This window comes from Nerophis lumbriciformis, linkage group LG14 (genome assembly GCF_033978685.3).
Source record: "Nerophis lumbriciformis linkage group LG14, RoL_Nlum_v2.1, whole genome shotgun sequence".
In the NCBI taxonomy this organism is placed as follows: Eukaryota; Metazoa; Chordata; class Actinopteri; order Syngnathiformes; family Syngnathidae; genus Nerophis; species Nerophis lumbriciformis.
In genome coordinates this window covers 25,393,824-25,407,602 of record NC_084561.2, presented here as the reverse complement: position 1 = coordinate 25,407,602, position 13,779 = coordinate 25,393,824, and the positions used below count along the sequence as shown (strand labels likewise).

At 39.3% G+C, this 13,779-nt stretch overlaps 1 protein-coding gene across 1 annotated transcript in view; it reads left to right on the top strand.

Moving 5' to 3' along the window:
* Positions 1 to 13,779, top strand: part of ror1 (receptor tyrosine kinase-like orphan receptor 1) — a 335,931-nt gene that overhangs the window by 197,224 nt on the left and 124,928 nt on the right. The window lies entirely within an intron of this gene.

Sequence of the window (13,779 nt, the reverse complement as noted above, 5' to 3'; positions counted from 1 at the left end):
ACATGCTTTTTTGTTTTGATGCCTTGCTCAAGGGCACCTGGATTGATCTAAGGAAGCAGCCCAGTATTTTCAACAGCATCCCATCATCCTATCTAGAGATGTCCGATAATGGCTTTTTTGCCGATATCCGATATTCCGATATTGTCCAACTCTTAATTACCGATTCCGATATCAACCGTGGAATTAAGATATTATTATGCCTAATTTTGTTGTGATGCCCCGCTGGATGCATTAAACAATGTAACAAGGTTTTCCAAAATAAATCAACTCAAGTTATGGAAAAAAATGCCAACATGGCACTGCCATATTTATTATTGAAGTCACAAAGTGCATTATTTTTTATAACATGCCCCAAAACAGCAGTTTGGAATTTGGGACATGCTCTCCCTGAGAGAGGGGGTTGAGGTGGGGGGGGGGGGGGCTAGGGGGTAGCGGAGGGTGTATATTGTAGTGTCCCGGAAGAGTTAGTGCTGCAAAGGGTTCTGGGTATTTGTTGTGTTGTGTTTATGTTGTGTTACGGTGCGGATGTTCTCCCGAAATGTGTTTGTCATTCTTGTTTGGTGTGGGTTCACAGTGTGGCGCATATTTGTAACAGTGTTAAAGTTGTTTATAAGGCCACCCTCAGTGTGACCTGTATGGCTGTTGACCAAGTATGTCTTGCATTCACTTGTGTGTGTGAAAAGCCGTAGATATTATGTGACTGGGACGGCACGCAAAGGCAGTGCCTTTAAGGTTTATTGGCGCTCTGTACTTCTCCCTACGTCCGTGTACACAGCGGCGTTTTAAAAAGTCATAAATTTTACTTTTTTGAAACCGATACCGATAATTTCCAATATTACATTTTAAAGCATTTATCGGCCAATAATATCGGCAGTTTGATATTATCGGACATCTCTAATCCTATCCCATTCTTCGCTTTCTGTCTTGTCTCTGCGGAACTAACGTTGTTGTTCTTGCTCTCATGTGAAAATGTCCAAGTGGTAAAACGGAAATGGAAAACACTCTTTATTTTTATCCAACTCAAGACCCTATTTGATCCTAAAACTGCTGAAGGAAGACCTTAGAGCAGTGGTTCTCAAACTTTTTTCTCCGAGTACCACCTCAGTAAACACTTGGCTGTCCAAGTACCACCACATGTCCACCCTTAAAATACAGTAGCGTAGTAGGCCTAAATATTCATTAAAACAAGGCAGATGTTTTATCTAACAAGTATATTGAGTTGATTAATATAGCCCATAATCACAAGTTTCTCAAAGGGCTGCACAAGCCACAACGACATCCTTGGCTCAGATCCCACATCAGGGCAAGAAAAACTCAACCCAATGGGATACAATGAGAAACCTTGTAGGGGACCACAGATGTGGGGACCCCCACCCTGGGCGACCAGTGCATTGGATGTTGAGTGGATCTAGTTAATAGTGTGAGAGTCCAGTCCATAGTGGGGCCAGCAGGGGATCATCTTGAGTGGAGACAGGTCAGAGCCGTCCCCAACTGATGCACAGATGAGTGGTCCACCCTGGGTCCTGACTTTGAACAGCTAGCGCGTCTTCTGTGGTCACCTAATAACCTCTCCACGCAGGAGAGGGGGGCAGAGCAGAAAAGAGAGACGGCAGATCAACTGGTCTAAAAGGGGGGTCTATTTAAAGGCTTGCGTATACAAATGAGTTTTAAGATGGGACTTAAATGCTTCTACTGAGGTAACTGGCATTCCAGAGTACTGGAGCCCAAATAGAAAATACTCCATTTTAGCTTCTGTAACACTATACACAGTTTGAATAGTAACACTGTGTTTGAATATTTAATTGGAGTACCACTAGATAGAGCCGGCGTACCACAGTTTGGGAATCACTGCCTTAGAGAATTGGTTCTTCTCCTCAGTTGTTTTTTTATGCAACATTTTTCTTTTTTATTTAATCAAAAATGGAAGAAACAAAACTTGTTAAAGGTCTCCTCTCTCCTCCAAAGACGACACAAAGGACTATTCATAATCTCACTGACTGTTCATTTTCTCCTCTGGCCAGCTGTCTTGCTTCACTGTCACTCTGCTTCTAATGAAAGGTCGGGGAATCACGGATGGTACAGTCGCTCCTTTTGTGTCTTCATAGCCAGAAGTTATGTCTGCTTTTTTTGTCTTCTGCCCTGACTGCAAAAACAGAGCACCAGGAGACTTGAATAGTTTGTCCGTGCAATGACCTCAACGAAAAAAATCTGGATTCTCTGGCCTGGCGGAATTGCTTGAAAGTTATTGCAGGGTTTCCATGGGGCCCAACAACTAAATGAAGAAGAGCTGAGTGCTTTTCAAAGATGACAACTAGATTACTATAAAACTGGCCAATGTATAAAAAAGATCCCAAAAAAATCTAGAAATACAAAGAGAGTGAATTTATAGCCTTAGAGAAGCAAATAAGGCTTCAAGTTAACAGATTTCTCATCAAGATAGAGTTATTGTTCTTGGGCGCAACCATTTTATTCCTTTCTCCTTGCGCTGGCGGCAAGTACAGTTATATTTGCGTTCCTAAGCAACCAAGAGAAAACATTATGATGTGAGGGGAAAGTAAAGAGAGTCTGAGCAGCACTGAGTCACGGAGGTTTGTTTATTGTGCTGTCAAGGTTGATGGTGCTGAAGTTACTACTAAAAGATGCATTTACATGACAACAACCTCGTAAAAAAACAGCCTTGTTGGAATATTTGCATCTTTGGAATAGATTTTGTACAGTTGCAATTGTGCTGAAGCAATACCTGTCCACATAGATTTGAGGTGGCTTTGATAGCGTGGATGCATCCCTTGTCGGCCGGCGTAGGTGAGAGTATGACTTATAAGGTGTGTCAGAAAGGTTGCAAGACTAGAGATGTCCCGATCGACATTTTTGCCTTTCGATCCAATTCTTTGGCCTCAGATCAAATCCGATACTTTGTCAATGGATCATAGAACTACAAATGTTTCATAGCAGAAGTATCTAAAGCAGGGGTCCCCAAACTACGGCCGGCGGGAAGTCTTAAGTTAAAAAAAATAATAATAAAAAAAAAAATATATATATATATAAATAAATAAATGGGTTGTACTTGTATAGCGCTTTTCTACCTTCAAGGTACTCAAAGCGCTTTGACACTACTTGCACATTTACCCATTCACACACACATTCACACACTGATGGAGAGAGCTGCCATGCAAGGCGCTAACCAGCACCCATCAGGAGCAAGGGTGAAGTGTCTTGCTCAGGAAACAACGGACATGACGAGGTTGGTACTAGGTGGGGATTGAACCAGGGACCCTCGGGTCGCGCACGGCCATTCTTCCACTGCGCCACGCCGTCCTTTATATATGTACATATATATATATATATATATATATTTTTTTTTTTTTTTTTTTTTATATATTTATATATATATATATGTTTTGTTTTTATTATAATTATGTATATATATATATATATACACAGTATATATAAATATATATATATATATATATATATACTTTATATATATATATATATATATATATATGTTTTTTTTTTTTTATAATTTTTTTTAATCCATTTTCTACCGCAAATCATATTGTCAGGTTCAAACACTGATGACATCTTTTAAACAAGACAAGAAGCAAATAATTAAACAGAGACAGAATTAAATTTGGCTCAATTGAGGAGAGACGCCTGGACACTGTACCCTTGCACAGTGTCTCACCACGCTCTGGCGAAAGATTGTACGCCTTCTCCTTCATTTGGACTTTCCCTGATTACATGGTAACAGCTGTTTCTAAGGGGCGGGGGTCGTAAACAGCCATTGCCTATGGTCACAGAGCAGTTCAAAGAAAAGGTCGTAAACAGTTCACAGAAAAGGTCGTAAAACAGTTCAAAGAAGAGCTCCCTGTAGGGGAGTCAGGTCCTGCTTCCTCTTCGCTTTGTAGTTCTTGAGTCAAGACAAAATCTTTCTGTGGATTACAATACATGAAAGAAACAGAACACTTTCATGTTGCTTCCCATCCTACACAGTGGAGTTTTACAAGCCTTCTTCTTGGTAGGTTCAAAGACAGCTTTTGTCTTCTCGCCGGGAACTCTTTGAAACACAAAGTTTTGTGATAACTTGGATACAATTATTCTAACACATATTGTCGAGGTTTCTGTGGTTTATCCGTTATACAGTGCTCAATACCGCGGTGGAGCGGAATATACGTTAGGTCAGGAAAAGCACAAAGGCTATTTCATCCCTGCAAGCCTGTTTTGCAGGTTTCCCTGCTCTTCAGGGGATTTTATAATATATATAATATAATAAATATGGTTTGATTTTACCTGAATAGATACCCGGTAGTACCGACAGACTTCGGTTGGTGCCTATAAAAGTACAACATTTAGTACCCATTCCTAGTTGTAAATCTGATGATGTATTGAATTTGTGGTGTGGAATTTTGTTAAAATTGTCCAGCTAGCTACAACTTGTGGTCACCGCTCCAAGCTACATAGCCTGAATTTTGCTATGAAATATTCTCAAGAATAAGTTTCTCATCAACCAAAGTTCTGACCTAGAGGGTTTTCCTCAGCGACTGGGGTTCGCTTTGATGCTGACCGTCCCACTTAGCAGACCTCAGGCGTGCTACAGGAATAGCAGTGCTCGTGGCCAGACAAGCATTTTGTCCCAAAAACAATCAAAGCAAGTGGATTGAAGATCACAGAGGCTATCTGGCATTGCTCTTCGTTGGCTACAAAAAAAAGTCTATACTATAATTACGTTCTGATCAAACAGAGGAGGAACAATAGAGCATTTTATGATCGTGTGCAGGGTTTTCTTAACTGCCTGTATGGATTATCTATACAATGTCATTTGAAAGCTTTACTTGTTTATTTACTCTTTCGTTCATTTCACGTGTGGACAGTGGAGTGATTTGCATTCCTATTAGGGTCAGGAAAACCCCCCACTTCCATACTCAAATCCGGCCTGACAAATCGCAACTGAATATTTGTATTCACAACTGTTGCGTAACTGACTTTCTCAAATTCAATCATCTCTGTGCTTTGAAGTCTTAGTGTGTAGAGTCTGTTGATTGTTGTCAGTTGCTGCTTTGCTCAAAGACGTCTTACAAAACGGAGCTAACCGTCAGCTGTGGTGGCTGACACACTTACAGCTTATGGGTGTCCGCAGCCCGGAGCAACACTTTATATATACACACACACACACACACACACACACACACTGCGAATGTAGACAACACAAATGCTGTCATATGCACAGGCATGAAATTTCAATCTGTCTTCTAATGTGTGAAGAACTCACTGTACTTCCTGAGGAGGCTGTGGTCCTTTAAACATCTGGACAAACTCCTAAAGATAGATTCTACCAGTCCGTTGTTGACAGTTTCTGCTGGGGAGGTAAGACCTCCAGGAAGGACTCCTCAAGCTGGATAAACTAATAAGGAAGGTTGGTTCTGTGATTGGCATGGAGCTGGTATCCCTGGTGACTCCTAAAGAAAACTAAGATGATGCAAGCCAAACTTCTGCAGTCATCAGCTCGCAGTGAAGTCTGTTCGGTTTGTTCCTCCCCAGCAGAAACAAGAAACAGACTTTAAAAACACCTTTGTTCCCCGCGCCTTCAAACTGTGAAACCCCTAACTAGAGGGTAAAGCCAGGAGATGCTGCTAGAACCTTCATTTCCTTTTATGACCAGAGGCGTCAAAGTGGGGATGTTGTACCAGCGCCCCAAGCACGGGGGGGCCATTTTAATGTGTAATTAAAACGTATGTCATAAATGACAAAAATATAAAATTAATATAGCCGTGAAAATTCAATAGTATAGTTGGCTTAATCAAATTAAGAACATCTAGCTACTTACACCCCCCAATCAAAAATACGAAAGGGTTCGTTCCACCGGGATAGCGACAAACCCAGCATGGAACACGTCACTCGACACAAACGTCATAACGTCATCATAGCTCACATTTAAGCATTCACACACAGCACCAGCATTTTGGAACAAGGAAAACTTTACATATTTATAATCATCCATCCATCCATTTTCTACCGCTTGTCCTGTTCGGGGTCACAGGGGTGCTGGAACCTCATATTTTAGTAAATATTAACAGGTTATGTTAATTATTCAAATTCACTTTATGGCCATTTTATATTGAATTTCTTGGCTTTGTTTGGTAAAAAAAAAAACACAAAAATGTTTTTTCTTTTCAAAACAAAATCCAACTATTCAGGAAATCTTATCTAGATATGTTCTAGCTACTGGATGTTAATCCCATCTTTTAAAAGTTAAACACCTAATTAGAGCTTTATATGAAAAAAGCTGGTTTCAACGAAATCCATGCAATAGTTTATTAGTGCATGAAACAAGGGGACGGCGTGGCGCAGTTGGGAGAGTGGCTGTGCCAGCAACCTGAGGGTTCCTAGTTGAATCCCCACCTTCTACCATCCTAGTCACATCCGTTGTGTCCTTGAGCAAGACACTTCACCCTTGCTCCTGATGGGTCCTGGTTAGCGCCTTGCATGGCAGCTCCCGCCATCAGTGTGTGAATGTGTGTGTGAATGGGTGAATGTGGAAATAGTGTCAAAGCGCTTTGAGTTCCTTACAACAGTGTTTTTCAACCTTTTTTGAGCCAAGGCACATTTTTTTCATACAAAAAATACGGAGGCACACCACTAGCAGAAAAGGTTAAAAAATGTAACTCTCCCAGTTTGTTGTTGTTTCCTGTGTAGTGCTGTTATTTTGGTGGCTTTTCCTGTTTTGTTGGTGTTCTCCTGTAGCAGCTTCACGCCTTCCTTTGAGTACTACTGCCCGCACCTGCTTTGTTTTCGCAATCAAGACTATTTAAGTTGTGCGTACGCTATCCTTCTTTGTGGGAACATGTTGATTGTCATGTGATGTACGGATGTGCTTTGTGGACGCAGTCTTTGCTCCACACGCTGTAAGTTTTTGCTGTCGTCCAGCATTCTGTTTTTGTTGACTTTGTAGCCAGTTCAGTTTTACTTTTGTTTTACATAGCCATCCCTATGCTTCAGTGCTTTTTTCTAGCGGGACTTGATTTTTGTATTAATTTTTGGTTTAAGCGTTACATACCTTTTTACCTGCACGCTGTCTCCCGCTGTGCTCTGCATATTGGGATTGCCAAGCTCTACACAGCGCAGGCACTAGACAACGGCACATTATTATGATTATTGATTTGCAAAAAATATTTTTTGGATCAAGTAGGTGAAGTGGCATAATTTCCCACGGCACACCAGACAATATCTCAGGGCACTCTAGTGTGCCGCGGCACAGTGGTTGAAAATCACTGCCTTACAAAGGTAGAAAAGCACTATACAAGTATAACCCATTTATCATTTACCATTTACCATACTAAATATGTGTATGGGGTGGCGTTGTCGGGTAAAGGGTGGGATAGGGAACCCTTTCTGGGTATTACGCCCCTGCTTATGACACACAAATTGTATCTAATTAGTGTTAGGTGATTTTTTTCCCCCATTGTCAGAATTTTAGATTATTTTTTTTTACCTTGCATTTACAAAATTAAGAAATACAATTACAAAAGATAAAATCAAATCAAACTAAATTAAAAAAATAAACACAATTTTAAAAATAACCTAGAGCAGTGGTTCTTAACCTTGTTGGAGGTACCGAACCCCACCAGTTTCATATGCGCATTCACCCAACCCTTCTTTAGTGAAAAATAAATGTTTTTTTTTTCAAATTCTAGACAAAGTTATATGTACATATTCTAAGTAACAAAAACTTAATTTAGAGTTATTTGGTTAGGGTTAGGGTTAGAGGGTTAGGGTTAGAGGGTTAGGGTTATAATAAGGCCATGCCAAATAAGGCATTAATAAGTACTTAATAATGACTAGTTAAGAGCCAATATGTTACTAATTTGCATGTTAATAAGCAACTAATTAATGGTGAATATGTTCCCCATACTAAAGTGTTACCATGTTTTTTACTGGTGCATAAAATGAACCGTGCATGAACATCGCCTTGTTCAAAGAACAAAACCAAAACAGTGCATAAACTCACAACAAATTACACACCTGCAAATCAGTCAGCTGTTGCCGTATCCATAATACGTCGATAGGGAGAAGTTTGTATTTACACGATGAGTGTGTCTTGACCTCCGCGGAACCACTGAGGCCGACTCACCGAACCCCTAGGGTTCGATCGAACCCAGGTTAAGAACCACTGGTCTAGAGTATAATGCACAACAGTGCCACAAAGATAGATACTTTATTTTAAATATACTTCATTTAAAAAAAAAGTAATTTGTTCCCTTCTGTCAACAAGATTATGGGGGGTTCCCAAAGTTTATTGAAGTCATTTTGTTGGGTGGGCTTGAGGTCGGGACTCTTAAGTTCTAGGGACTTTGCTTTGTGCACTGGAGCAGAATGATGCTTGAACATAAAAGAGTATTCCCCAAACTGTTGCCACACAGTTAAAAGTAAAGAATTTCACATTCACGGTGGAATTAAGGAATGTGGTTCACTTGCTCACTGGCTGACCATGTGACACACTGAACGTAATATCTGGTGCCTTCCATCAGGACATCATTTCGCCACTTAGACTAAACTTCACTCGTGAAATATAATGTGCGCTCTCACAAAATAGGCAATCGCTTTTACTACAGAGTCCATATTTAAGACTTTAAAAGGTTAATGTTCAACAGCCTCACAGATCATTTTTCACCCTCTGGAGGGATGATTGTTTACGTTGGTATGAATCAGCCTTAATTCCTTCATGGCTTCAGTGCTCTGCATGGAGTCTTTAGAGGGGCGACACTGACTCCACAATAGGCTGCAAGGGCAGATGCATGAACTCAAGTCAAAGATGAGGTTGGCTTGTTCTTTTGCAGAGAAGACGTGAGAGAGAGAAAAAGGGGATTACGATACTGCAAACTAATGAGACTTGCTATAATGACATCAGGATTCGGCGATATTATTGTAAACACGTTCCATATGCTCTGGCTGGGTTTTTCTGTACTCTCACGTCTTTCCATATTCTGGAAAGATCCTCTTGTGAGAGTTTTTGATCTTTTTACTTGGACTAAAAGCTGGGGAGCAGCAGTTCTATTAATGCATATGTCCCTAATTACGCCACCAACATGGCAGTGGATTCATTGCTGCGCTCAGTCAATGGTAGACGTAAATTTAGACGTCTTAAAGACAGGGCTGCACATGTACACACATGCATTTGTCATTAGTTTCTGGCCCAACACTTCTACTTCAGATGTTATTTATTTTAACGACAAAAAAAAGATTTGAGTGTTTTCCAATTTAGAGATGGCAGTGTCTTGTTGTGGGAGTGGATGGGGGCGCGGTTAAGAGGGAAGGAGTATATTGACAGCTAGAATTCACCAAGTCAAGTATTTCATACATATATATATAAATACATATATATATATATATATATATATATATATATATATATGTATGTATGTATGTATGTATATATATATATATATATATATATATATATATAGATATCTACATCCTGAAATTATGCAAACAAAACTGTGTTTAGATAATTGATACTTCAAACTTGCATAAATAAATCTTAAGGAATATAACATAACTTGGCTTCTGAGAGTTTCAAAATGTAATGAATAAAATGCTAAAGTTGTTGATAAACAAGCAATTATTTTAATAATTAAATATGGTCATTTTAAATGAATTATTATGATAATTCAAAATCAATGATTTCAAATATGTTTATTTTAATGTATAATTCTATGGCTGGATGTAATAAGGAGTCAGGAAAAAATACAAAGAAAAATACAATTAATTTTGATGTTTTTAGCAAAATATAGTAAAAATGTATTGTTTTTTTTAAATTAATAAATATATTTATTTTTAGGTAAGATAAACATAATAATACAATTTATCTCCAGTCTTGATGATTTAGTTCTTGTCACCCTGTTGTCCTCCCGTCATGAAAAAAGGCTGTCCTCACTCAGGTCCGCATGGAGCTGGAGGGGGCGTGGCCTCCAGCTCCGGCTGAAAATTGGGAGATTTTCGGGAGAATATTTGTCCCGGGAGGTTTTCGGGAGAGGCGCTGAATTTCGGGAGTCTCCCGGAAAATTCGGGAGTGTTGGCAAGTATGCTTTATTCGGCATTACTTACTTAATCCTCTTCGTCCCTGACGGGACATAAGGCTTCGACGATCTGCCTCCATCTGGACCTGTCTTGAGCAACATGCTGTGCCTCGCCCCAGGTTAGGTTCATCTCCTTCAGCTCAGCTGTCACCGTACGCCGCCACGTTTTCTTGGGCCGGCCTTGCTTCCTTTTCTCAGGTGGAGTCCAACGTAGTGCAATCTTGGGGATGCGGTCTTGGTCCATCCTCAGAACATGCCCAAGCCATTGGAATCGGCGGCATTTGATCTCTAGCACCACACTGTTGCACTTGGTCTTCTTGTATAGATGTGCATTGGATATTTTCTCGGGCCAGAAGATTCGACAGAGTTTCCTGAGGCTTCCATTATGGAAGGCTTCGACTTTCTTCATGTCGTGGGATGTTACTCGCCAGCACTCCGAGCCGTACAACAATACAGATTTTACATTACTGTTGTAAAGTCGGACCTTTGTTCTTAAGCTATATTGCTTGGACTTCCAGATGGTGTGTAGCCTAGCAAAAGCACCCTGTGCCTTTCCGAGTCTTGCTCTAATGTCCTTTGGTGCAGCGTTGTCCTTACTGACGAGACTTCCCAGATAGGTAAAGTTCTCAACATAATCGAGAGCGTGTCCATTCACTGTGATTGGTACATCTGGAGTGGCATTAATGCACATGACTTGTGTTTTGGACACATTTATGTTCAGCCCTACCTGTTGGGCGAATTTGTTCAGTCTGTCAGTTTTGTCCTGCAGATGGATGTGCTTTTGGTGCAAGGGCAGCAATAAATACTTATTCGGCATGGCCTTATTATAACTCTAACCCTGACCCTAACCCTAACCAAATAACTCTAAATTAAGTCTTTATTACTTCGAATATGTTCCCCTAGTGTCCAAATAACTCTAAATTAAGTCTTTGTTACTTAGAATATGTTCCCCATACTAAAGTGTTACCAAAAACATATAACTTTGTTTAGAATTTGAAAAAAAACAACATTTTATTTTTTATTAAAGAAGGGTTGGGTGAATGCGCATATGAAACTGGTGGGGTTCGGTACCTCCAACAAGGTTAAGAACCACTGTTCTAGCAGTATTAGCTCAACTTATGAGCTCAATGAGTTCCAAGGGCCGAGCGCTTAACTCAAAACACTTGAATTTCTAATTAGCCAATTGAAATCAATTTCATCCGTGTTTGCCCCCACCCCCAAAACAGCATATTTTTGCCATGCAATATACACTTTAAATGAGAAACAAACTTTTAGATAAAAAATACTGTTTGAAAACAATACAATAGAATGCACTAGGGCTGTCTTCCACTGACCCCGTATTTCCACAGGATGCGGAACGACAGCGAAGCGTAGTCGCCACGGAACGGCACAGTCATCTGTTGTCCGGCAATCCCCATCACCGATCTGTTGCGGCGAAATAACACAGACTTTTACGAGATCTCGCGAATCCGCGGATAATCACGTGATAAAGTAAACACTCATGGAAACACAGCGGAACATCTGAGCTATCAATACCCACAGGTGGGCGCGTCTGCGACGGCATTGCCTTGACTTGACTTGCGGAAAAGACGACAGTTTTGCCTTGCAGAACGACAACTTTTTTTTTAATGTAGCAAGCAACAACACAACAGTAACATCATCCTAACACACTAACATATTATTTATTAATTCTGCTTTATTGAAACTACAGGAGCTAATACAGCATACTTGCCAAACTTGAGACCTCTGATTTCGGGAGGTAGGGGGGGGGTTGGGGTGTGGTTAAGAGGGGAGGAGTATATTTACAGCTAGAATTCACCAAGTCAAGTATTACATATATATATATATATATATATATATATATATATATATATATATATATATATATATATATATATATATATATATATAAGAAATACTTGACTTTCAGTGAATTCTAGCTATATATATATATATATATATATATATATATATATATATATATATATTATACAGTATATATATATATATATATATATATATGAGTTAAGGGTTGAATTGTCCATCCTTGTTCTATTCTCTGTCACTATTTTTCTAACCATGCTGAACATCCTCTCTGATGATGCATTCTGCTTCGTCTCCTTGTTGTGTGCGCAGTTGTGCACTGCACTCTCTAAAAGCCCTAGATGTTATTGTCACATATGCATGTACAGTAGATGGCAGTATTGTCCTGTTTAAGAATATCACAACATTGCTGTTTACGGCAGACGAACTGCTTTACGGTAGACGAAAACGTGACTGCTGTTGTTGTGTGTTGTTACCGCGCTGGGAGGACGTTAATGAAACTGCCTAACAATAAACCCACATAAGAAACCAAGAACTCGCCCTCGATCATTCTACAATTATAACGTGATTGGGCAGGCACGCTGTTTATATTGTGGGAAAGCGGACGTGAAAACAGGTTGTCGACACGTCACTCAGGTCCGCCTAAATTTCGGGAGAAAATTTGTCCCGGGAGGTTTTCGGGAGAGGTGCTGAATTTCGGGAGTCTCCCGGAAAAAACGGGAGGGTTGGCAAGTATGCCAGCAAATTTACAAAAAATGTTTGTCATCACTTCTGAGTATGAAGAGCATAGAAGAAAAGGTAATTTCAAACATCAGTATACAAGGACAACTTTAAAACAAATGTGTATATCAGTGGTGGGGGTTACACTATGGTATTCTCTTTACAATGAGATAAAAGACTGTAAAAAATATAATCCAATTGGAAAAAAATATATAAAGACAGAACAATAAGATCATATGGACAGCCATAAGTGTTTACATTTGGCTTTATATTTATTATTTTACTTATTTTTGTCCGGTTTTGTATTTGTTTTGTATCATCCCGTGAGGTGTATATTACTTTTTTTTGTTCGGTTTGTACTTCATGAAGTTTTGCACTTGTTGTGTTTTTTTGTTTGTTTTCATTATATTTGGATGTATTTGTTTGGTTTGTATGCTATCCATTAAGTAAGACTACGTATTATGTTGAAGGGGGCAGGAAAATATAAGATTTTCTTCATCCTGTTTCTTCTCAGGCATTGGTGTGTAAATGTGTGTTTAGTTGCTGAGGTTTAATTGTCTATTGATCAAAGATGCACATCAATGAAGGAGATAAATAAAAAATGAAAATGAAAAATCCTTGGCGAGCGTACACACACACACACACACATACATTTTATTCAACTCCTTCAAACCAATCTCCTGTCTCCCCGGCCCCCGTGTCAGCTGGTATTTAAAAAAAGGATATGCCTGAATATGCTTTTTTAAATGTTGGACTGCTAGAATGACCATGTCCTCATCCATTTGTTTCAACGAGGTGAAACTACGTCTACAAACGTAGCGTCGCGATCAAGTTGACTTCATATCCGTCCTCGCCCATTAGGATATTTCAAAGTGTCTATAAGACAGACTATTTTATTTTGGAAGTAAACTAGATCATGTATTTTGTGTTGGTGCATGACTTCCTGTCTTACCCAAGCACATTTTAGCTAAATCAATCGGATTTGACTTTTTTTTTTTAGAATAGATCATCCAAAAATTAAGCAATTCAAAATAAGAATCAGAATCTTTATTGTCATTTTAGCGAGTACAACAAAATTGTGTGCAATCCAATTCAGTCCAGTTTATATAAATACATTAAAAACTAATGAATGAATGATAAAAACTAAATAAGAAGAATATGA